Source organism: Brassica oleracea, chromosome C5 (genome assembly GCF_000695525.1).
Source record: "Brassica oleracea var. oleracea cultivar TO1000 chromosome C5, BOL, whole genome shotgun sequence".
Lineage (NCBI taxonomy): Eukaryota > Viridiplantae > Streptophyta > Magnoliopsida > Brassicales > Brassicaceae > Brassica > Brassica oleracea.
This window is the reverse complement of record NC_027752.1, coordinates 26,314,605-26,335,911: the sequence shown is the minus strand read 5'-3', so window position 1 is coordinate 26,335,911 and position 21,307 is coordinate 26,314,605. Positions and strand designations below refer to the sequence as shown.

The following is a 21,307-nucleotide window of genomic DNA, read 5'->3' as shown; positions in this document are numbered from 1 at the left end:
CACAGAAGGTTTTGAGATACTTTCCAGTAATACCTCGCCTGAAAAGGATGTTCAGATCGGAGCAACTTGCAATGGATTTACGATGACATTTCAATAACAAGAGCACAGATGGGAAACTGCGCCATCCAGTAGATTCTGTTACTTGGCAGTCAATGAATGACAAGTATCCGGCGTTCGCAGCGGAGGAGAGGAACTTGCGACTTGGGCTTTCAACAGATGGGTTTAATCCCTTCAGTATGAAGAACAGCCGATACAGTTGTTGGCCTGTGTTACTAGTGAATTACAACATGGCTCCTCACCTATGTATGAAGGAGGAGAACATAATGCTCAGTCTGCTGATTCCAGGACCCCATCAACCAGGCAATAGTATAGATGTATACTTAGAACCTCTGATAGAAGATTTAAAACATCTGTGGTGCATAGGCGAGTTAACATACGATGCAGTTAGTAAGACAACCTTTACGCTTAAGGCAATGCTTCTTTGGACTATTAGTGATTTCCCCGCATATGGGAATCTTGCTGGTTGTAAAGTGAAGGGTAAGATGGGTTGTCCTATATGCGGGAAGCACACAGATAGTTTGTGGCTGAGTAATAGTAGGAAATTTGTATTTATGGGCCACCGGAAATGTTTGCCTCCCTTACATAGTTTCAGAGGAAAGAAGACTTGGTTTGATGGGAAAACTGAACATGGGACAAAGGGAAGGATACTGACGGGTAGGAATGTCTCATTTGTGCTGAGAAATTACAATAATGTGTTTGGTAACAGAAAACAGTCTGGGAAACAGAGAGCTACTCGAGTTGACATACCATCTGATAACGAGGAGGAACTAAGTGAATCTGATGAAGATGAAGATATAGGAGAGAAAGACGAAGAGGAATTGTCTAGATGGAAGAAACGTTCGATTTTTTTCTCATTGCTTTATTGGGAGGTATGGATAAAAATTCGATTTACAAGATGTTTTATTCTATAACACTTGTTCTGACTGATTTCTTTATTTGCTTTCACGTGAGCAGGAGCTACCTGTTCGACATAATCTAGACGTTATGCATGTGGAGAGGAATGTGGCTGCAAGCTTGATTGCCACATTATTACATTGTGGCAATTCAAAGGATGGTCTAAAGGCTAGAAAGGATCTTGAAAGTCTTGGTATCAGGAAGGATTTGCATCCAAAAGCTCAGGGTAAAAGGACATTACTCCCAGCAGCTCCATGGTCTTTGTCAAAGTCAGAGAAACACACATTCTGTAAGCGGCTCTTTGATTTTAAAGATTCTGATGGCTACTGTGCTAATATATCTAGTTGTATATCATTAGAGGAGTGTAAGGTGATGGGTCTCAAATCTCATGATTATCACGTCCTAATGCAACAACTGCTGTCAGTAGCAATTAGGGGCTTACTACCTAAGGGTCCTAGGGTAGCCATTTTCCGCTTATGCGCTTTCTTCAACCTTCTATGCCAACGAGAACTTGATATGGAACAACTCCAGCTAATGGAAACTGAAATTGTGGAGACTGTTTGCATTTTTGAAAGATTTTGGCCACCTAGTTTCTTCGACATCATGGTTCACTTGTGTGTGCATCTAGGCAGAGAAGCTCGACTTGGTGGTCCTGTCCATTTCCGATGGATGTATCCTTTTGAAAGGTATGTTTTCTTGTGAAAAAATATTTATTTATCTTCCAAATGGACTTATAACTAAAATTTTATGTTCACTTAAAACAGGTACATGAAAGTATTGAAAGACTATGTAAGAAACACAGCAAGACCAGAAGGGTGTATAGCTGAGTCTTATCTTGCAGAAGAGTGCATGAAGTTCTGCTCGGCTTTCTTGAAGACTACAACAAATGTAGAAGAAAAAGAGGACAGAAACACTGAGTATGAGAGCCTTTCCATCCTCGAAGGTCGTCCTATATCAGCTGCCCGCTCATTCCAATTTTCTGATACAGAGTTGAAAATAGCTCATCTTGCTGTAATACAAAACACGGCTATGGTGGATCCATATGTTGAGTAAGTTTCTCTTACTACTTAGAATATTTTTCATTTAAACTTATATTAGATTCCAGTATTGAGGTTTGTTTTTTTCATATGCAAGTGCTCATTTACAACATCTACAAGACTCAAATAGTAGATGTAAACGGGATGCAACTTATTTATGGCGTATGCACACTGAAAAATTTGCGGCGTGGCTAAAGCAACAGGTCTCTTAGTACTGTAAATGTTTTTATTTGATTTTGTACCCATGTAGTTTAGCTGACAAATTTTTATTTTAATAAATTTTAGAAACCCATTGATTCAGCTGATGAGGAAGAGACACTGAAGTGGCTGGCATTTTCCTGCTAATGATCTTTAATCGTATGAACATGTGGTGATATATTTGACATTGGTTTTTAATAAGAGATCTCGTGACATAATGCAGAAAAAAGAGAGCTCAGATGTTGGTGAAGTAACCAGACTGAATGTATGGGTGAAGTCACGAACTAAAAAGGATGGGACAGCAATAAACATGGATGCTGCTGAAAAAATAGTAATTTGTTGTTTCATTACCTTATTTGATTATGAGATTCACAGTAGAGTTAAAGTACACAACAGTTTAATCATAACTTCAACATGTTTCAGGAAAAGGCCAATGAGCTTATTCGGTCTGATGATCCAGGAGAATCATCCTCAAACCCAAGAGAAGACACTATTAGTCAGCTCTTAGGACCTGACAATCCTGGACGCTTGAGGGCAATGGGTAGAGGAATGAGTGTGAGCAAACTTGCGTTGTTCGGCTTGAAGAGCAAGCAAATGACTGAAATGTAATAGACACAAGTTCAGTTGAAGCAGCAGGTCCACGAATTACAAGAGGCCCTTGCAAAAATGAATAGTCGAGTAAGTGTTAAAGATTAACTGTCCTTTGGTTATTGTTTATTGCAAAATGGTAACCTAATTTTTATGTCTATTTGCAGCGGTCAGACTCGGAAGTGGGTGAAAATTCACCACCATCAGTAAGTTCTTCTGGATTAAGTATTTTTTGCTGAACTTGAACGGAATGTAACAGTTTTGTTGATTAATATTTGTAGAGTGTAAACAAAAGGTTTCCACTGCCTAAGTGTATTCTATACGATTGGTGTGACAGGGAATCCAAAGTAGCAGACGGTCGTTTTCTGTCTTCTGATGTGATGGAGTTTGTTAACAATGTACCCATGGGCCCTAATTCAGCTAAGGTGGTAGTTGAGACGGCTTTTGAAAAAGATGCATTTCTTTGGAGACCGGCGCCAAAAATGTATACTATTGGCCAGGCTGTAGGAGAAACAGTAGCTTGGCCTCAGGATGCGGTTCTAGTTCTTGACGAGGAGTTCTCTCCAAATGACATTCCAAGTAATGTAAGGTTTTCATTACTCATCTCATTTTGATCTTAAGTTATTTTTTCTAATATCTATTAATGTGTTTCCAATGATGGATTTGTTTGTTTGTCAGAGCCCAGAGAAAAATAAAATGAACAAGTGCAAACTGCTACATTGGCTAACAGATGATGAAGAAACAGTTGCTGAAGGTCGTTGGGAGAGTCGTGATCCCGAAGCCTTGGTGGATGGCCTTCCTCTTGGACGAAATGCTGTTAAAGTATATGTGGATGTGGTAACGGTAACAGAGACATTTTTTTGGCGGCCAACAGAAAAACACTCAAACCTTCGCGACTGTTTGAAGACGTTTGTAGCATGGCCAGTGAGCAGAGTTTTATTCGAGAATTCAGACACACAGTCACCAACTACAGCTACTCCTCATACGCACTCACAAGTTCACACTCCACCAGCTCCTGCTAAGATTTCAAAAACATTTGCACAACCTCCTTCAAGTTCTCAGAAGGTAAGTGTAAGTGTATTAGTAGGTAGTGATCGTTGACCTGATAAAGTTGCTAATGGTTACATATTACTTACACTATTTGACATCGTTCTTTTATACAGATTGTGAAAGAGGGTCAGAAGTGCAAACTATTGGATATTACCGGTGAAAAAGTAGTTGTTGCAGAAGGACGCTGGTCTTCGAACAACCCTGAACAGTTAGTCCATTTCGTTCCGTTGGGGAATAATGCAGTTCGTGTGTGGGTTGATGTAGTGAAGGTGAATGATGCCAAGGTTTGGAGGCCAACGTCTGCAATTGAGTGTATGGAGGATGCTGTCGGCACTACTGTAGCATGGCCTGAAGATAAAGTTGTCATCGTTTGAGGTGGAATAAGAACTGTATGGTCTTCTACTTTCTTTCCTTTAGTATTACTAATGAACCTATGGTATTTGTGTTTTTTCTTTCAAACTTAATTATGACATTGTATTTCTATTATGGAGAAATGAAAATGGATTCAGACTTTATTTATTTATTTATGAGAATTTGCTGTAACATGTGATGAATTTATTGTCTGAAACTGTATCCAAAATAGAAGCTACAATTCATATATACATAAATCAAAACCACATCACCAAATAGCATCTATGCAGAGCTACTACAACGTAATTCATGGCTACATGATATAGCTATTTTACAAATATAGATAACAGCAAAAAAATGTTATTATACAATTATATATAACACGAATTAGATGTTATTATTAAGTTTAATACAGCAAAAAATAACAGTTGTTATATAATTTCCTATAACACGGATAACGTGTTATAAATATAATTAATACAACGTTAGAGAACAGCTGTTATAGAATTTCCTATAACACGACTAATGTGTCATAAATTGCATTAATACATCATAATCGTAACGCTATTATAGGTCACTCTACAATAGCATCATTTCAAAACGCTATCGTATATAGGTACCCTATTATAGCGTCAACTATAATAGCATTTATAAAACCGCTATAAAAACCATATAATAGCGTTATCCGTATGCTATGAAAAGCCATATTTGTTGTAGTGCTAGTTCTTAAATCAAGGGGGAATTTTCAGAGAGTAGTAGTGGTGGTACGAGTAAGTGAAGATTTCAAAGGTTGGTGGATCTCGATGTCGTCTCGTCTCGACAAAGCAATGCAACACATGTCACTTGAGGAGGAAGAAGATGAGCCTTTTGTGCTACCGGACCGGCCGGAGTTTTACTCTACGGAGAGAAATGCTATGAGTCTTGTGGGTCGTCTGTTGAACCCGCAATGTCAAAAGATGGAGGATCTAATCCGTGAGATTCCAAGAAAATGACAACTCTATGACAGAGTGAAGGGAGTGGCGCTGTCGAAGGAAAGATTTCAGTTCATCTTCAAACATGAACATGATTTGTTGGATATCTTGAACAGAGGTGTCCATACCTTCGATAATTGGTCGATTGTGTTGGAGAGGTGGGTGGAGAAACCACCCGAAGATCATCTGCAATATCTGATGGTGTGGCTGCAAATGAGGAACATCACAATCAATCATTATACTCCAGGAACTATATCGTCTCTGGGGGACTTTGCAGGGCAAGTTGTTGATGTTCCTTTCGACCCGGAGAAGGCTCAGTACAAAGATTATGTGAGAGTCTTAGTGAAGTTTGATGTATCTAAGCCGCTGAGAAGATCTAAGAAGCTCACACTTCCGAGTGGAGAGGTGGTTAACATCCTATATGATTATGAACGGTTGCAAAAGAGATGCTACACGTGCCAAAGACTTACCCACGAGCAATCCCATTGCCCGTTTGTTGTGAAGAGCAAACAAGGAGGAGCTAAGGGTGAGGAATCTTCTGCGGAAAGTAAGAGGACAAAGCTGATAGAGAGGTTGGCTGAATCTGATCCTCTGTTTGGAGTCCTTCCAGATAATGAGGTTGGAAGGGATCCGGCTTCAGGTCGACCAAAAATTGCAGAGGAGGTTCTTCAAGGCATGAGGCAGTATCTGCTGGCAGCGGAAGGGCAAGAGATGTTGGCTAGAGAAGACAGAGTCAGGAAATCCATTTCTGATTTGATGGACGATCCTATTGGTCAAAAAACTTTCTTAAGATTGGAACCGGCTCTGATCATCTCTAAGGCATTGGATAAAGGAAAAGGGGTGGTCTATGACTTCAGTGCTCAAAAGGAGCAGGTGGTGAACACGGAAAAACTGATGGCCAGCGCTATTTCAGCAGGTATGAAAGTTCTCCAATCTGGCAAGATAGTATCAGAGCATCCTATCTCTGAAATGGCCGTAAATTCTACTCCGTCAAAATTTCTTCCTGAGGGTTCAACGGGTTATAGTGTGGGCTTCTATGAAACCCGCACTTCCGGGACCTCTCTAAAGAAACCTAAAAGCAGAACAAGGCCAGACACTTATAAGAGAAAAGGCAATAAGAAGAGGATTCAGAAGGAAGATGTTGGATCGGGGAAGAAGATTGGAGAAGGTGTAGTCACAAATTATAAGAGGAAGGCAAATGAAGATGTCGAGCCATCTAAAAGCTCTGCAAGGTTTAAGAAACCAATGGTGGTCCCAAATGAGGGACCGTCCAAGATTTAAATGACGATGCTGAGCTGGAATTGCCAGGGCCTGGGCCGTGCACATGATTTGGTGATTCCAAGAATACGGGAATTGAGACAGCAACACTTCCCGGATGTTTTGTTCTTGATGGAGACAAAGCATAACCGTGACTATCTCGTAGATATTCAAACTTGGCTAGGCTATGATGGGATTATGACTGTAAATCCTATTGGGTACAGTGGCGGCTTAGCCTTGATGTGGAAAAGTTATGTGAATATTGTGTTTAAGTTTGTGGATAAGCATCTAGTAGATTTCAATGTACAGTTAGGTAAAGACAACTTCTATGTGTCTTGTATATATGGGGAGCCCGTAAGGAAGAACATGCCAAAGTTATGGGAGAGACTGTCCCGAATTGGTGCCTACAGAAAGCAACCCTGGTGTATGATGGGTGATTTCAACGATATAAGACACAATGGAGAGAAAATTGGGGGTCCGAGGAGAAGTAAAGCCTCGTTTCAACCGTTCAATGACATGCTGGAAATAGGAGAGAGGTGGAGCTTCAAAGCACCGTAAATATCTTTACGTGGGGGTGAGAGAGGCACACTTTCGATTCAATCTAAGCTGGACAGATGCTTTGGTAATAAGAAGTGGTTTCAACTATATCCTGCATCCAATCAAGTCTTCTTGGATAAAAGAGGCTCTGACCATAGACCGGTTTTGGTGAAATTAATATCAGCTTCTGAACCGTATAGAGTTAGCTTCCGGTTCGATGGCAGATTCCTCTATAAAGATGGAGTGAAAGAAGAGATCAAGAAGGCGTGGTTAACTAACCACCCTCTGTTTAAAGCTAAGGTCTCCGACAGACTAAAGAGATGCAGGAAATCTCTGAGTAAGTGGAAAAAGAAACAAAATCTCAATTCTAGAGCAGTCGTCGTTAACTTCTTCTAGTGTGAGGATTGGTTATCTGAAGAAGGAGTTGATAAAAGCCTATAGAGAAGAAGAATCATATTGGAAGCAGAAAAACAAGAATAAATGGGCAGTGAAAGGTGATCTCAATACCAGATACTACCATGACTCGGTGAAGGCTAGCAGGGCAAAGAAGAGAATCAACAAGTTAATGGATGAAAATGGGCATGAGCAGTTCTCAGAGGTAGCAAAAGCGGAGGTGGCTACTGAATATTTCAAAAAGCTCTTCACATCGACAAGCAATGGAGATTTCTCAGAAATCTTTCAAGGTTTCTCGCAGAGGGTTTCTCCAGAAATGAACAAAGTGCTCATGAGAGAAGTCAACAAGGAGGAAGTGAGAGATGCAGTTTTCTCTATAGATCCGGGAAGCGCCCCATGGCCTGATAGTATGACGGGGATGTTCTTCCAAAAGTATTGGGATATTGTGGGAGATCAGGTCACGAAAGAAGTGCTGAATTTCTTCAATACTGGAATTTTTCCAGTCGAATGGAACTACACCCACCTCTGACTTATACCAAATATAGAAGATCCTGTACTCATGTCAGACCTCAGACCGATAAGCCTTTGCTCTGTCCTCTACAAGATTATTTCCAAAATTCTGGGAGCAAGGCTGAAACTAATGATGGTAGATATAGTGTCTCCAACTCAATCTGCTTTCGTGGAAGAAAGACTGATTACTGACAACATCTTGATAGCCCACGAGATGATTCATGCCTTGAGGACAAACGAGAAATTCTCCAAGGAATTCATGGCCATTAAATCTGATATGTCGAAGTCGTATGATAGAGTTGAATGGGGTTACCTGAGGGTTCTTCTACACGCAATGGGCTTCAATCAGGTCTGGATTCAAAGAGTTATGTTCTGCGTCTTGACGGTAACCTACTCGACTCTAATAAATGATCAGCCTTTCGGATGCATTCACCCGGAGAGGGGTCTTCGCCAGGGGGATCCTTTATCCCCTTTCTTATTTGTGTTATGCACGGAAGGCTTAATTCATCTGATTGAGCAGGCTGTGATCAAAGGGCTACTGCAGGGGATACAATTCTTAGAAAATGGGCCGATGATACACCATATGTTATTTGTTGATGATAGCTTGCTCATCTGCAAGGCTTCTGGCTCACAAGCTACTAAAATGATGAAAATACTATCTGTCTACGAGCAGGCTACTGGTCAGAAAGTTAATGTTGTGAAGTCAGCCATAACTTTTGGAGCCAAAGTTGCTGAAAGTTCAAGAGATTTGATTAGACAGATAACAGGGATCGAAAAAGAAGGTGGAACTGGCTCGTACCTTGGGTTGCCGGAATGCTTCAGTGGATCAAAGACCGAACTGCTAGCTTACATCTATGACAAGCTAAAGGATCGGTTATCAGGCTGGTTTGTCAAGCAACTCTCGTTGGGGGGGAAAAGAGGTCTTGATCAAGGCTGTGGCAATGGCTATGCCAGTGTATGCAATGTCATGTTTTAAACTGACCAAGAAGTCTTGCGAAAACCTAACTAAAGCAATGGCAGATTTCTGGTGGAATTCTCTTGAGCATAAGAGGAAGATACACTGGTTGAGTTGGAACAAATTGAGTCTCACAAATGAACATGGAGGTCTGGGTTTTAATCTAGCGCTACTGGCCAAGCAGGCTTGGAGAATACTCAGTCACCTGGAGTCTCTATTTCCAGACTATTCAAAAGTAGATATTTTGAGAATACTGACTTCTTGAATGCGAAGAATGGCCCGCGACCATCGTATGCCTGGCGTAGCATCCAGTTTGGAAAGGATTTGCTGGTGCAAGGCCTCAGGAAACATATCGGTAACGGAGATACGGTTTCAGTGTGGGTCAACAGTTGGATAGAGGGTGATGTCAGGAGAAGACCGCTGATGAAGAATATATCTGTGGACCTGCTACTGAAGGTGAGTGATTTAATCGATCCCCGGAACAACTGCTGGAACTTAGAGATCCTGAATGAATTGTTCTATGAAGAAGACATCAGAAGAATTCTACCGATGAAAGTAGCCTCCTCTCAGGATGATTATTGGGTCTGGCTACATAATAAGAACGGCAGTTATTCGGTTAAATCAGGCTACTGGTTGATAAACTCATGGAGTAGAAGGGAGGACATAAGAGAAGCGGAAGCAAGACCCTCGGTGAATGAACTCAAAAGCTCTGTCTGGAAAATTTCAACAGCCCCAAAGATTAAGACGTTTCTGTGGCGAGCGGTCAGCAATGCGATATCTGTGGGTGAAATTTTGGTCAAAAGAGGAATAAGGATGGATCCCTTCTGTCAGGCTTGTGGGTTCCAGGGAGAATCTATCAACCATATCCTCTTTGACTGCTCTGTTGCTAGACAAGTTTGGGCGCTGGCTTATGTTCCACAACCGATGAATGGATATGATAAAACATCACATTTCTCTAATATCCACTACCTCATGATGCTGATGAAGAACAAGGAGGTAAGCGAGAAGATAAAAAACATGATTCCATGGATTGTTTGGTACTTTTGGAAAACGAGGAATGGGTTGATCTTTGAAGGTAAAGCCTTCATGGCAGTGGACCTCATGGACAAGATCGCAGAGAAGCAGAGTTCTGGCTCATGGCACAAAAACATGAGAAGGAAGTGGAGGAGAAGGAGAGAATGATGGAGGTTATTCATGAGAGGAGATGGATGCCTCCTAATCGAGGGTGGCTTAAATGCAATATTGGGGTTGATGTGGACAAGGCGAATCAAAGGAGTGGAGGTTCGTGGGTACTAAGAAACGAGTGGGGCAAGGTGATCATGCATAGTCGTCGAGCTTTTTCGAACGTCGTCTCTTTGGACGAAGCGAAATTTCAAGGGCTTCTATGGACCATTGAATGTTTGAGAGCCCATCATGTGAGCCGGGTCATAATAGCCATCGATGATGCGACCTTTCCAAATGTAATCCTGAGACCAAAAGCTTGGCCAAGCTTCACCTGCCAATATGTTGGGATTATAGGAAGGCTAAGAGAGTTGGAATGGTGGAGGGTCATAAGAGAAGATATATCAACTAATAGAGGGGTTTTCTTCATTGCGCAGAGTGTCACAAAAGGAAGCTATAGTCACTTTTATGTAGCTGCAGGTGCGCCACACTGGCTGGAAGAGACTATCCAGAATGAGGAACCGCTGCCCTCTTCTTAGTTGACATGTTTTGCTCTTTTGTCTGATGATTTTTTGGGTGTGATCTTGGATGTGGATTTGATCACTAGTATTGCAGGGTAGATGTTTTGTCTTTGTGGTTGGTTACAAAGATTTTTTGGTTAGGATATACCCTAGAAGGATTATGCTGGTTGATTGTTGGAAAGTTGAAATCCTCTTATTAATCTTAAAGATGACAAAAAAAAAAAAAGATTATACATATACGTCCTGTATCATAGAGGGAAGATTGGTTGGAGGAGTGGACGAGAATGGGATAGCATACTACAATAATCTCATCAACAAACTAAAAGCAAATGGTAAAATCTTAATTTTAACTTATGCTAACATATATATTGACATATTAATTATAATATTTTATATATCTATATACGTGGAAATATATATATATATATATATATATATATATATATATATATTTTAAGTTATTGATCTTCCTCCTTATTTAACAAACGTACCAAGTTATTGTGTTAAATAACTTTTTGCGAATGCAGGCATAGAACCATATGTGACATTATTTATTGGGATGTTCCCCTAACTCTAGAAGACGAGTACGGGGGTTTCTTAAGTCCTCGTATAGTGTAAATGCATATGAACCAATCTAAATTTCCTATCTACCAATCTAATTTTCCTTTATTTTAGCTTAGATAAATCACATGAAAATATCAATATTTTCATATGTAAAGGGATGATTACAAGACCTACGCTGAACTTATGTTCCAAAGATTTGGAGATAGAGTAAAGTTTTGGATGACTTTAAACAAGCCATACTTTTTTGCAACGAAAGGGTATGGAGATGGGTCAAATGCACCTGGAAGATGCACTGGCTGTGAATTTGGAGGAGATTCTGGAACCGAACCTTACGTAGTCGCTCATCACCAACTCTTAGCTCATGCAGAAGCTGTGTCTCTATACCGTAAAAAATATCAGGTATGCATATGTAATACTTTTGTCATCATTCATTTCTTTTTTATAAATTTGCTTTAGTATGTGTTCTCGTGTCAAAATATTTAATCTAAAATTAATATATACACAGAAATTTCAAGGTGGCAAGATAGGGACAACTTTGATCGGGACATGGTTCACCCCACTAAATCAAACTAGCAGCCTTGACAAAGCTGCTGCGGAAAGGGCATTTGATTTCACCGTCGGATGGTACATAATTTATGTTTAATATACTGACCTCAAACCATAACTATATTGAACTATGTAGTTATATAGATTTTAAGTAACAATTTATTGTCTATCAATTTACATATGTTTATATTTGAAGGTTCTTGGATCCATTGGTCTACGGAGATTATCCAAAGACAATGAAAGAGATCATAGGAGACAGGTTGCCAAGATTTACACCTCAAGAATCGGAGTTAGTTGAAGGATCACTTGATTTTCTAGGATTAGACTATTATTTCACAAAATATGCAACATACACAACTACTCCTCAAGAAAATCCCAATGTCTTAACCGATCCAGGGGTTACTCTCAGTTGTACGTAAGAAAACCATCATATTTTCTTTTAAATCCAAATATTTAATTTGACATACTATAGTACGTTTTATTTAATTTCAGATCATCGGAACGGAGTTCCTATCGGTGTTGAGGCTAGTATCTCAAATGACCTTTATATATATATAATTTTTTTTTTGAGAAAGATCCTTATATTATGTTTAGAAGATTACAAAATTGGTTTGACAAATTATCTTCTTGCACAGGCTGCTAGCTTTGTGTATTATCCTCCCGGTTTCCGTATTACTCTAAATTACATCAAAGAGGCCTACAAAAATCCACTTACCTACATCACCGAACATGGTACATATATATAAATATATTGTTTTCCAATGCTTTCTTAATATGCTTATATAGTAAACAAGAAGCTTTTGTCAGGAGTTTCTGATTATGGAAATCTGCCAATTGAAAATGCTCTTGCTGATAATGGGCGAATTCACTGCCATTGCAGCCATCTTTCTTGTCTCAAATGCGCAATCGAGTGAGTTATTCGTGTGTCGATGTTCGAGAGATTTGTTTACGTGGGTTAACTTTTAGTTATTAACCTAAATACTTTAGTATAGGGATGGGTATAACGTAGCAGGATACTTTGCATGGTCTTTGATGGACAATTATGAATTTGTGGAAGGTTACACGCTACGGTTCGGTATGAACTGGGTCAACTTCCCCAACCCCGCTGATCGAAAGGAGAAAGACTCCGGAAAATGGTTCTCTAAGTTCATTGCTAGGGAAATAGATCATGTCAACTTACATGTATCCAGCTTCATCATCTAATACCTATTACTGTTAACTTTGTTTATTGTTGTGGCTATATAGGCATTCCATTAGTGTTGTAATGAATTGGACTTGACATCCAATATATTCATCATAAATAAATAAAAGTATAGGAAGCAATTATTATAAATAAATAAAGGTATATAGGTATATACATACTTCTTTATGGAATTTGTAAATAATTTGTATCATTTTTTGGGATGTTGCGTTCCAATTCAAGCACTAGTTGGGATTCTTTTCTTCAGTTCAAATCATACTATAATTCAGAATTGGTGTTTGACTTGTACATATAAATTAATATTTGTAATGCTCATTACGCATTATAGATTAAGAACCGGTTTAGAATATTTTTTATTTTACTTCTATTTAAGTTATATAAATTCTTAGTTCATCGCTAATTAATGAACAATAAGTGCTAAGGGTTTATATAAAATACTAAATGTTATTATTTATCATAATTCTTTTTTTAAGAAGTTCCAGTTGGAACTACCGCCCTGGATTCGATTTCTCTTGGCCACCCATAAACGCCTTAAATGACAGTAAAACTCGGATTTCTATGGACTTCTTGGTGATTAGTCTTTCGGCCTAGAAAGCTTTTGGGATCACACCAAAATTATAAAAAAATAAAAAGAAGTTGATTATCATAATTCTAGGTTCATTTTTGTCCTCCTAATATAATATTGAATGCGTTTAAATGATATAAGTTTTGAATTTGCTTGGTTCCTAAAAAAACAAGTAAATTAAATAATAAGCTAAATAGAATGTGCTCCGAACGAAAACCGTTAACCAATTTAAAAATAAATATAAACCAAATGGCTTATGATTTTTTCAATGAACATTAATTAGCATATATATTTTGATTTCAGAGTTTCGGATATGTGCATGTATATATAGTGTGTGAAGCTATAACATTACATATATATATATAAGCTAGAGGAATATCAAATATGATGTATTAACGACTCAATCGTCCTTGCTTAGATAACACTATACGAAATTGGAAAATCGTTATGATCATATGATGTAAATCTCTATTATTAAAATAGAAGTGCACTTATAAAACATCCCTAAGTTTTCCTACTTATTTTCAATGGTATGCCACTGAAGTAATTAAATAAACCTATCTTTAAGTAATCATTGTCTTTTTCTATTTATCAAATTATTTCCTAAATCAAATTTAGCATAATTTTCGGATTTAATATGTTTCCTAAAACAAATTAGCTAATTTTTGGGAATATTCAAATTTAAAATTGATTTTAACAATATCAAACTTAGAGAATGTTACCATTAATTATTTTTGAACAAAATTCAAGTTTAAATTCAATATTAAACAATATGAAAAATATTCCTAAAATATATGTTTAACTTACCATTAATTATTTTGAACAATAAAATCTATATATGCTAAGATTTAAATATCTTTAAACTACTTATAGAACAATATGAAATATTTGTAACTGAATATTATTTTTAATATAATTAAATCTCGCCTAAGATTATATATATTTCAAAATTTTCTAAAACATATGTTTAACCATTTCGGTTACTATTAATTATTATTTTTAAAAAATTAATATTAAAATTTAAATATCTTTGAATTACTTATGAAACACTGTTTAATGTTTATAACCAAATATTATTTTCTAGCGTATCTAAATCTCACCATATGCCCCATATCTGATCAAAATATTTAAATTCTTATTACATTTGAAAAACAATTTCATGTTAAAAGAAATATTACTCAAACATATCAATAGATCAATATTTCTCGAAAGTTTAGTATCAGACATGGGTCACTATTTTTTACAGCACGTAAACTATTTAATTGTTGTGTTTATAAAAATTTTAAAATATGATAAATATTTAAAATATAAACCAATAAACGCTTAAATAATATTTATTTATATAAAAAGTGAAAATAAATATCCGCGCGGGTGCGCGGGTCAAGCTCTGGGTTTACTTAAGAAAAGAGACAGCAAGTCATGAGGTGGAGAACGTGGAGGTTAAAAAATCATTGCAAATATTCGTACGTAACGAGTTTACTTCAAACCCCATGCAAATTCTCATGCAAGCAAACTTTCCTATATAAACCCTTCCAAGTTCATTATTTAGTCACCATCATCAAATTTACCATCAACAAAAAGCAAATTAAAACAATTAAGAACCAAAGAAAGCAAATCATACAATGTTCTCAACCATGGAATGTCAAAAAGCTCAATTCTTTGTAACCATTCTTGTCATTCTCTTTGGGGTTTCAAGTAGCAAAAATGTTTGTAACCCGGCCTGTAAGGCTAAAGAATCGTTCAACTGCGACGATCCTCTTACATTCAACCGAACTAGTTTTCCAAAGAACTTCACTTTTGGTGCGGCTACTTCAGCCTACCAGGTACATATCTTTTTGATATTGAGATACTAGATCTTGACCTGCACAACCGTGCGGGTGATTATTTTCATTTTTACATACATAAATATTGTTTTACATGATTAATTGTACATAGTTTTTAATATATACCATATTACTAATTGTTTAATATAACGTTTTAAAAAATGACAATTTTATAGTTTATATGCAATAATTTAATGTATTTGTTTTGAATTGTCAATGATAGAATATTTTCAATCATGTGATATAAAGTTCTAAATTGAAAGTCTTATTAGTTGATCAAAAAATTAATTGAAAATTATTATATTAAATTAATATCAAAATATTAATAAAAAATTGTACATTAGTTTTATTAAAATTACAAAATTATTTATATATTTTAAAGGATTGTTTTAGTTAAAATGAAACATACATTAATTTTTTTAAATAAACCAGAAATTAACTAAATATTTAAAAGTTTTTTGAGTATAAAATGAAATGTACATATATGTTATAATAAACACGAAATTAATTAAATATTTAAAATGTTTATTTTAATGAAAAATAAATATATATTTATATTGTAAATAAAAAGATATGAAAGATTTTATTCAGATACAATTTTAGAGAAAATATAAGAATATCTATTTAATTTGTTTGTTTTATAATAATTTGATTAATTCAAATATTTATAAGAAAATAGTCATATAAATAACTTTCTAAGGATGGTCCAAAATAAAAAATCACACATGAATTAAATCGTGATTTCTGTTTTAATAGTATAGATAGATAGGGATCTATCAAGATTATTTTCATCTACCAGATATACTAATAATCTTTAACCCGGCCTGCATAATTATATTTTTTGTACCAGATTGAAGGTGCTGCACATAGAGCACTTAACGGATGGGACTCTTTCACTCATAGATATCCAGGTCACAACACATCATTAATTAAAAATTTGCCCGTATAATTAATTAGCATTCACTTTGATGTAGGCAAAATTAAGTATACAAATAGCGGATGGGACAATTTCACTCATCTGTATATATATCCAAGTCATGCTCTTATTTCGATTTGCTATATATATGTACAGAGAAAGTTCCAGATCGCAGTTCTGGAGACCTTGCTTGTGATTCGTTTGATCTTTACAAGGTAAGAGGTGATCTTTACAAGGTAAGAGGTCATCAATGATGAATGTGTGTGTATACATTTTGTTCCATTTCAGAATGTAATTTAACTCTGGAACTCTCATATAACAGGAGGATGTCAAATTACTGAAAAGAATGAAGGTTCAAGCATACAGACTCTCAATAGCATGGTCAAGGATCTTACCAAGTAAGTGCAGATGATAAGACTAAATTTTCATTATTGTTATTATATTTTTAACTAATCTTATGATTGCATATATGCTTTTACGCTTAGAGGGAAGATTGATTGGAGGGATTGACGAAAACGGGATAAAATACTACAATAATCTCATCAACGAGTTAAAAGCAAATGGTAAAATATATTTTATAAATTTCTATTTTAATAATACATATATTAGCAAGTTTTAACTGTCTATCACTTTTTGTGCGAATAAAGGCATAGAACCGTACGTAACAATATTCCACTGGGATGTTCCCCAAACTCTAGAAGATGAGTATGGAGGTTTCTTGAGTAGGCGTATAGTGTAAGTGCATTATATTAAACTTGTTTTCTTTGTCATAGGTTATGTTATCTAATATGTATGATACATGGGCAGAGAGGACTACAAAAACTATGCCGAGCTTCTATTCCAGAGATTCGGAGACAGAGTCAAATTTTGGATTACTTTAAATCAGCCTTACTCGCTCGCAAGCAAAGGTTATGGAGACGTATCGTATCCGCCTGGACGGTGCACTGGCTGTGAATTTGGAGGAAATTCTGGAACCGAACCTTATGTAGTTGCACATAACCAACTTCTAGCCCATGCAAAAACTGTAGCATTATACCGAAAAAGATACCAGGTTCATATACTTACCAAATATGTCTTGCATGATTTTTTTCTTTCAAGATATTTTCTATGTAGTATATGTAACTATTATCATCCAAAACTATCTATGCATGCAGAAATTTCAAGGTGGTAAGATAGGAACAACCTTGATCGGGAGATGGTAACTATTATCATTAAACGAAAATAGTGTTCTTGACAAGGCTGCTGCAAAGCGAGCATTTGATTTCTTTGTCGGATGGTATATATTTGTCCATTAAATTGACTCTCAGATCTCAGGAATATACAGAAGCACACACACATATATATATATAAAGCGTTGGTTATAAGAATGTAATAAATATACTTGCAGTATCTAATTTATCATATTTGTTCTATATTTATGAAGGTTTTTGGATCCATTGGTTTATGGAAGATATCCAAAGATAATGCACTCCTCTCTCTCTCTCACAAATCTGCGACTCCGACCCCAAATCCTCCAAATCTCTTCCCCAATCATGTAAGTCATCTAAACCCCTCTTTAGATTACATTTTTTTAGGTTGGAATGTTAGATTTGTGGATTTTAGGTTTTGAATCTAAAGATTTAGGATATAATTGATAGTTTTAGGAGTTATATGTTGTTAGATTTTGTTTTAGGTTGTTGTTTTGTATGTAGATTGAAACTTTTAGATGTTAAGATTTTAGAAATTATATGTTAAATATTTTTATAAGAACATTTTTTGTGTATTTATAATTATTGAAAAGTTTTATTTAATATATATATATATATATATAATGTTTTCAAGTTTTTATTATCTTTTATTGTTTCAAAACGTTTTTATAATTTTATATAAAGTTTTAAGCTTATTATAAAGCATTTTAAGTTTATATAATTACTTTTTTAAGTTTGTTATAATTTTTAAAACGTTTTCTCGTTTCTAAAATATATTAAAACCTTTTTCACCTTTTTAAAAACCTTTTCAATCTATAAAATGTTTTTGTGTTTTTTATAGATTTTATTAAAACGTTTTTCAGTTATTAGAAAAAGGTTTCAATTACAAAAAGTTTTAAAAAATCTCTTTGTTTGAAAATATTTTCAATTTATAAACCGTTTTATGTTTTTAAAAATTTATAAAAAAATTTATTATAAAGGATTTTAAAAACAATTATACTACAAAAACGTTTTTATAATTTTAATTATATATATATATAAAGAATTAAAAATATTTATTATAAATGATTTTAAAAAATAATTATCTTAAAATTTTATTTTTTCTAATTTTTAAATTTTATATATATTTAATGAATTAAAAATATTTATTAAAAATATGTAAATAAAATCTGTTTTATTTTTTTAAATAATTTATAAAGTCCGTCGGAATTTCGTTGGAAATATGTCCGTCGGAATTTTGTCGGAAATCTATCCGTCGAAATTTCGTCGGAAGTCTGTCCGTCGGAATTTCGTCGGAATTATGTCCGTCGGAGTTTCGTCGGAATTTTTTCCGTCGGAATTTTGTTAGAAATATGTCCGTCGGATTTCGTCGGAAATTTGTCAAAAATTTCGATGAAATTCCGACGAAATTTTTATTTCCGACGAGTTATAACCGACGACTATTTTCGTCGGAAATTTGTCGAAAATGGCTTATTCCGACGGATTTCTGACGAAATCGTCTGTAGGAAACTAGCTGTTTTCTTGTAGTGATGCGACAGATGGTTGGACCTAGATTGCCAAAATTCACACCTCAAGAATCAAAGTTAGTCAACGGATCACTTGATTTTCTAGGGTTGAACTATTATGTTACACAATATGCGACCAATGCACCTCCTTCTACAAAACCTAGTGTCATAACCGATCAAAGAGTTACACTTGGATGTATGTAAAAAAATTGTGCTTCTTATATTATACACATATATATATATGTGTGTGTGTGTGTGTGAGTAAATTTTCTAAACTCATATATTTTCTCTACTTGGATACAGATTACCGCAACGGAGTACCTATTGGTGTTCAGGTAACTATCGACTTTGATTTATAATCATCATTTTTTAAGAGATCACAACGTTTATTTGAATTTCCTTCTTATATGCTCCCTTCTTGTTTACAGGCGCCTAGCTATGTCTACTACCCTCCAGGGTTCCGTCAGATTCTAAATTATATCAAAAACAAATACGGAAACCCACTTACCTGCATCACTGAAAACGGTACCTACATATCATCATACCAATACAAATATGTTTAACCAATGTTTAAACAAATAGAAATATGTGTGTGTGTTTAATTTGGAAATCTTGTGTTAAATTTTTCAGGAATTGGAGATCTTGATATGGGAAACTTAACCCTGTCAAATGCTCTTGCTGATAATGGATGAATTCAAAATCATTGCAGCCATTTGCATGTCTCAAATGCTCTATCGAGTGAGTTAACTTTATTTGACATACTTTTGAGAATTATAAGTAGTTATCATTATCTCAAATTTATTTCAGGGATGGATGCAACGTAGCAGGATATTTTTCATGGTCATTAATGGACAACTACGAGTTCGGAAATGGTTACACTCTCCGGTTTGGTATGAACTGGGTCAATTTCACTAATCCTGCTGATCGACGAGAAAAAGATTCTGGAAAATGGTTTTCTAAGTTCATAATCAAACAATAAGAGGAATCAATATATATATAATGTGCTTCCAACCTTTAAATCTAATAATTATTAATGTTTTCTATGTATTGTTTGTTTTATTTTTATTATAATGATTTAATAAAATTTTACGTGATGTGTATGTTTTGCTAATACAGTTGTAATAACCAGGCCTTCATTTTTGGCAGTTCATAAATAAATAAATAAATAAAATTATCTATAAAGAAAATTATCTTTCATATTTTACACTCTATGTGTCTCTACCTACCCAAGCGTAAAATTTCATAAATCAAATCAGTTTAAATAACAAAAGAGGTACATAAAGATGCTGTCTAATTCAAGATAAAAAATCAAACCAAAATGGGTTTCTGGTAGCCATTCAAGTTTGGAAAGAAAGAATGATCAAATATAGATTTTGCAAAGGAGTTTTCCGGCTAATATTTCGAGTTCACATGTAACAGAAAAGGAACCGAATCGTAGTGCGGGGGACTTGTCATTCATATGATCTTTATAAGGTGTGAGACTACTAATGACTATTAATCTAAATTCCAACAACTTTTGGCTCCTACTCCAGACTTCCAACTTCTTGTGTTAAAGATAGAGATAAATTCTGTTTAGCATTCCTGCAGTCGGCCAGGGTTCAATACAAAGATAGCAAAGATAGTTAGGAGGTGAAGTGTATAAGCAGAAGAATGTTTTCTAAGCGTATACTGTATGTTCAGTCATTACTTTGGGTGAATTAGATCAAGAAATACCTTATTTGAAACGAGTTAAAATGGACAGTAAACGTGAATGCAGTTACAGGTTTTTGGATGTGGGGGAAATATAAAAACATCGAGACATGGCAAAGCTTTTATAAAAAGTCGAAGGGAAGAGTGGTAAAGAAAGTTCTTTTTGGCATGACCCTTGCTCTCCATCGGGCTATTTATATATCATATACTCTCTCCTGTTGTAATTAGAAAGTTTAGAGACTGTATATTTCTGTGTTATTATTAATGAACAATGGGGGTTCCTTATATAAAGATTACAAGATTTTACTATGGTCTGATAAACCAAGTACTCATGGACAATGTACTAAACATGGTTATCATGAACCTATGTCTCGGTGTATCTTCTATACATAGATGTATATCAATGGCTTTATAATTTTACCATACTATGGCATATTGGCCAGAACATATTCATGATCCATACATATGGTCATCGATCTTCCTTGCTTTAGGCAATACCATCCATATGTATTTATCTCGGACATTGCAGTTCTTTATCCATCTTTTGATGGTGTCTCATGACCTCTGTTGCTGTGGATTATATCACACACTGAAATATATATTATTAGGTCATAGATCTCGGCTCTCACAAGCTTATGGACTACAATAGATTTGTATCCGGTTGATCTTTTGTCTCTACTAGCCCGTGATCAAGAAGAAGGGCTAGACGCCTTTTAGTCTTAAAAGCCGGACGCGTCTAGTAGGAGAGCAAGACGTTCTTTGCTGAAGCGCCGGACGCCCTTAGACGGACAGAGTCGGACATCTTTAGTTTGAAGGGCCGGGGCCGGA

At 35.6% G+C, this 21,307-nt stretch overlaps 2 pseudogenes; both read left to right on the top strand.

Moving 5' to 3' along the window:
- The window catches only part of LOC106295722, a 16,474-nt pseudogene extending 3,610 nt beyond the window's left edge, over positions 1 to 12,864 (top strand).
- A 2,129-nt stretch (positions 12,865 to 14,993) lies between these two features.
- On the top strand, positions 14,994 to 19,778 carry LOC106295724 (annotated as a pseudogene).
- Positions 19,779 to 21,307: the final 1,529 nt, after the last annotated feature.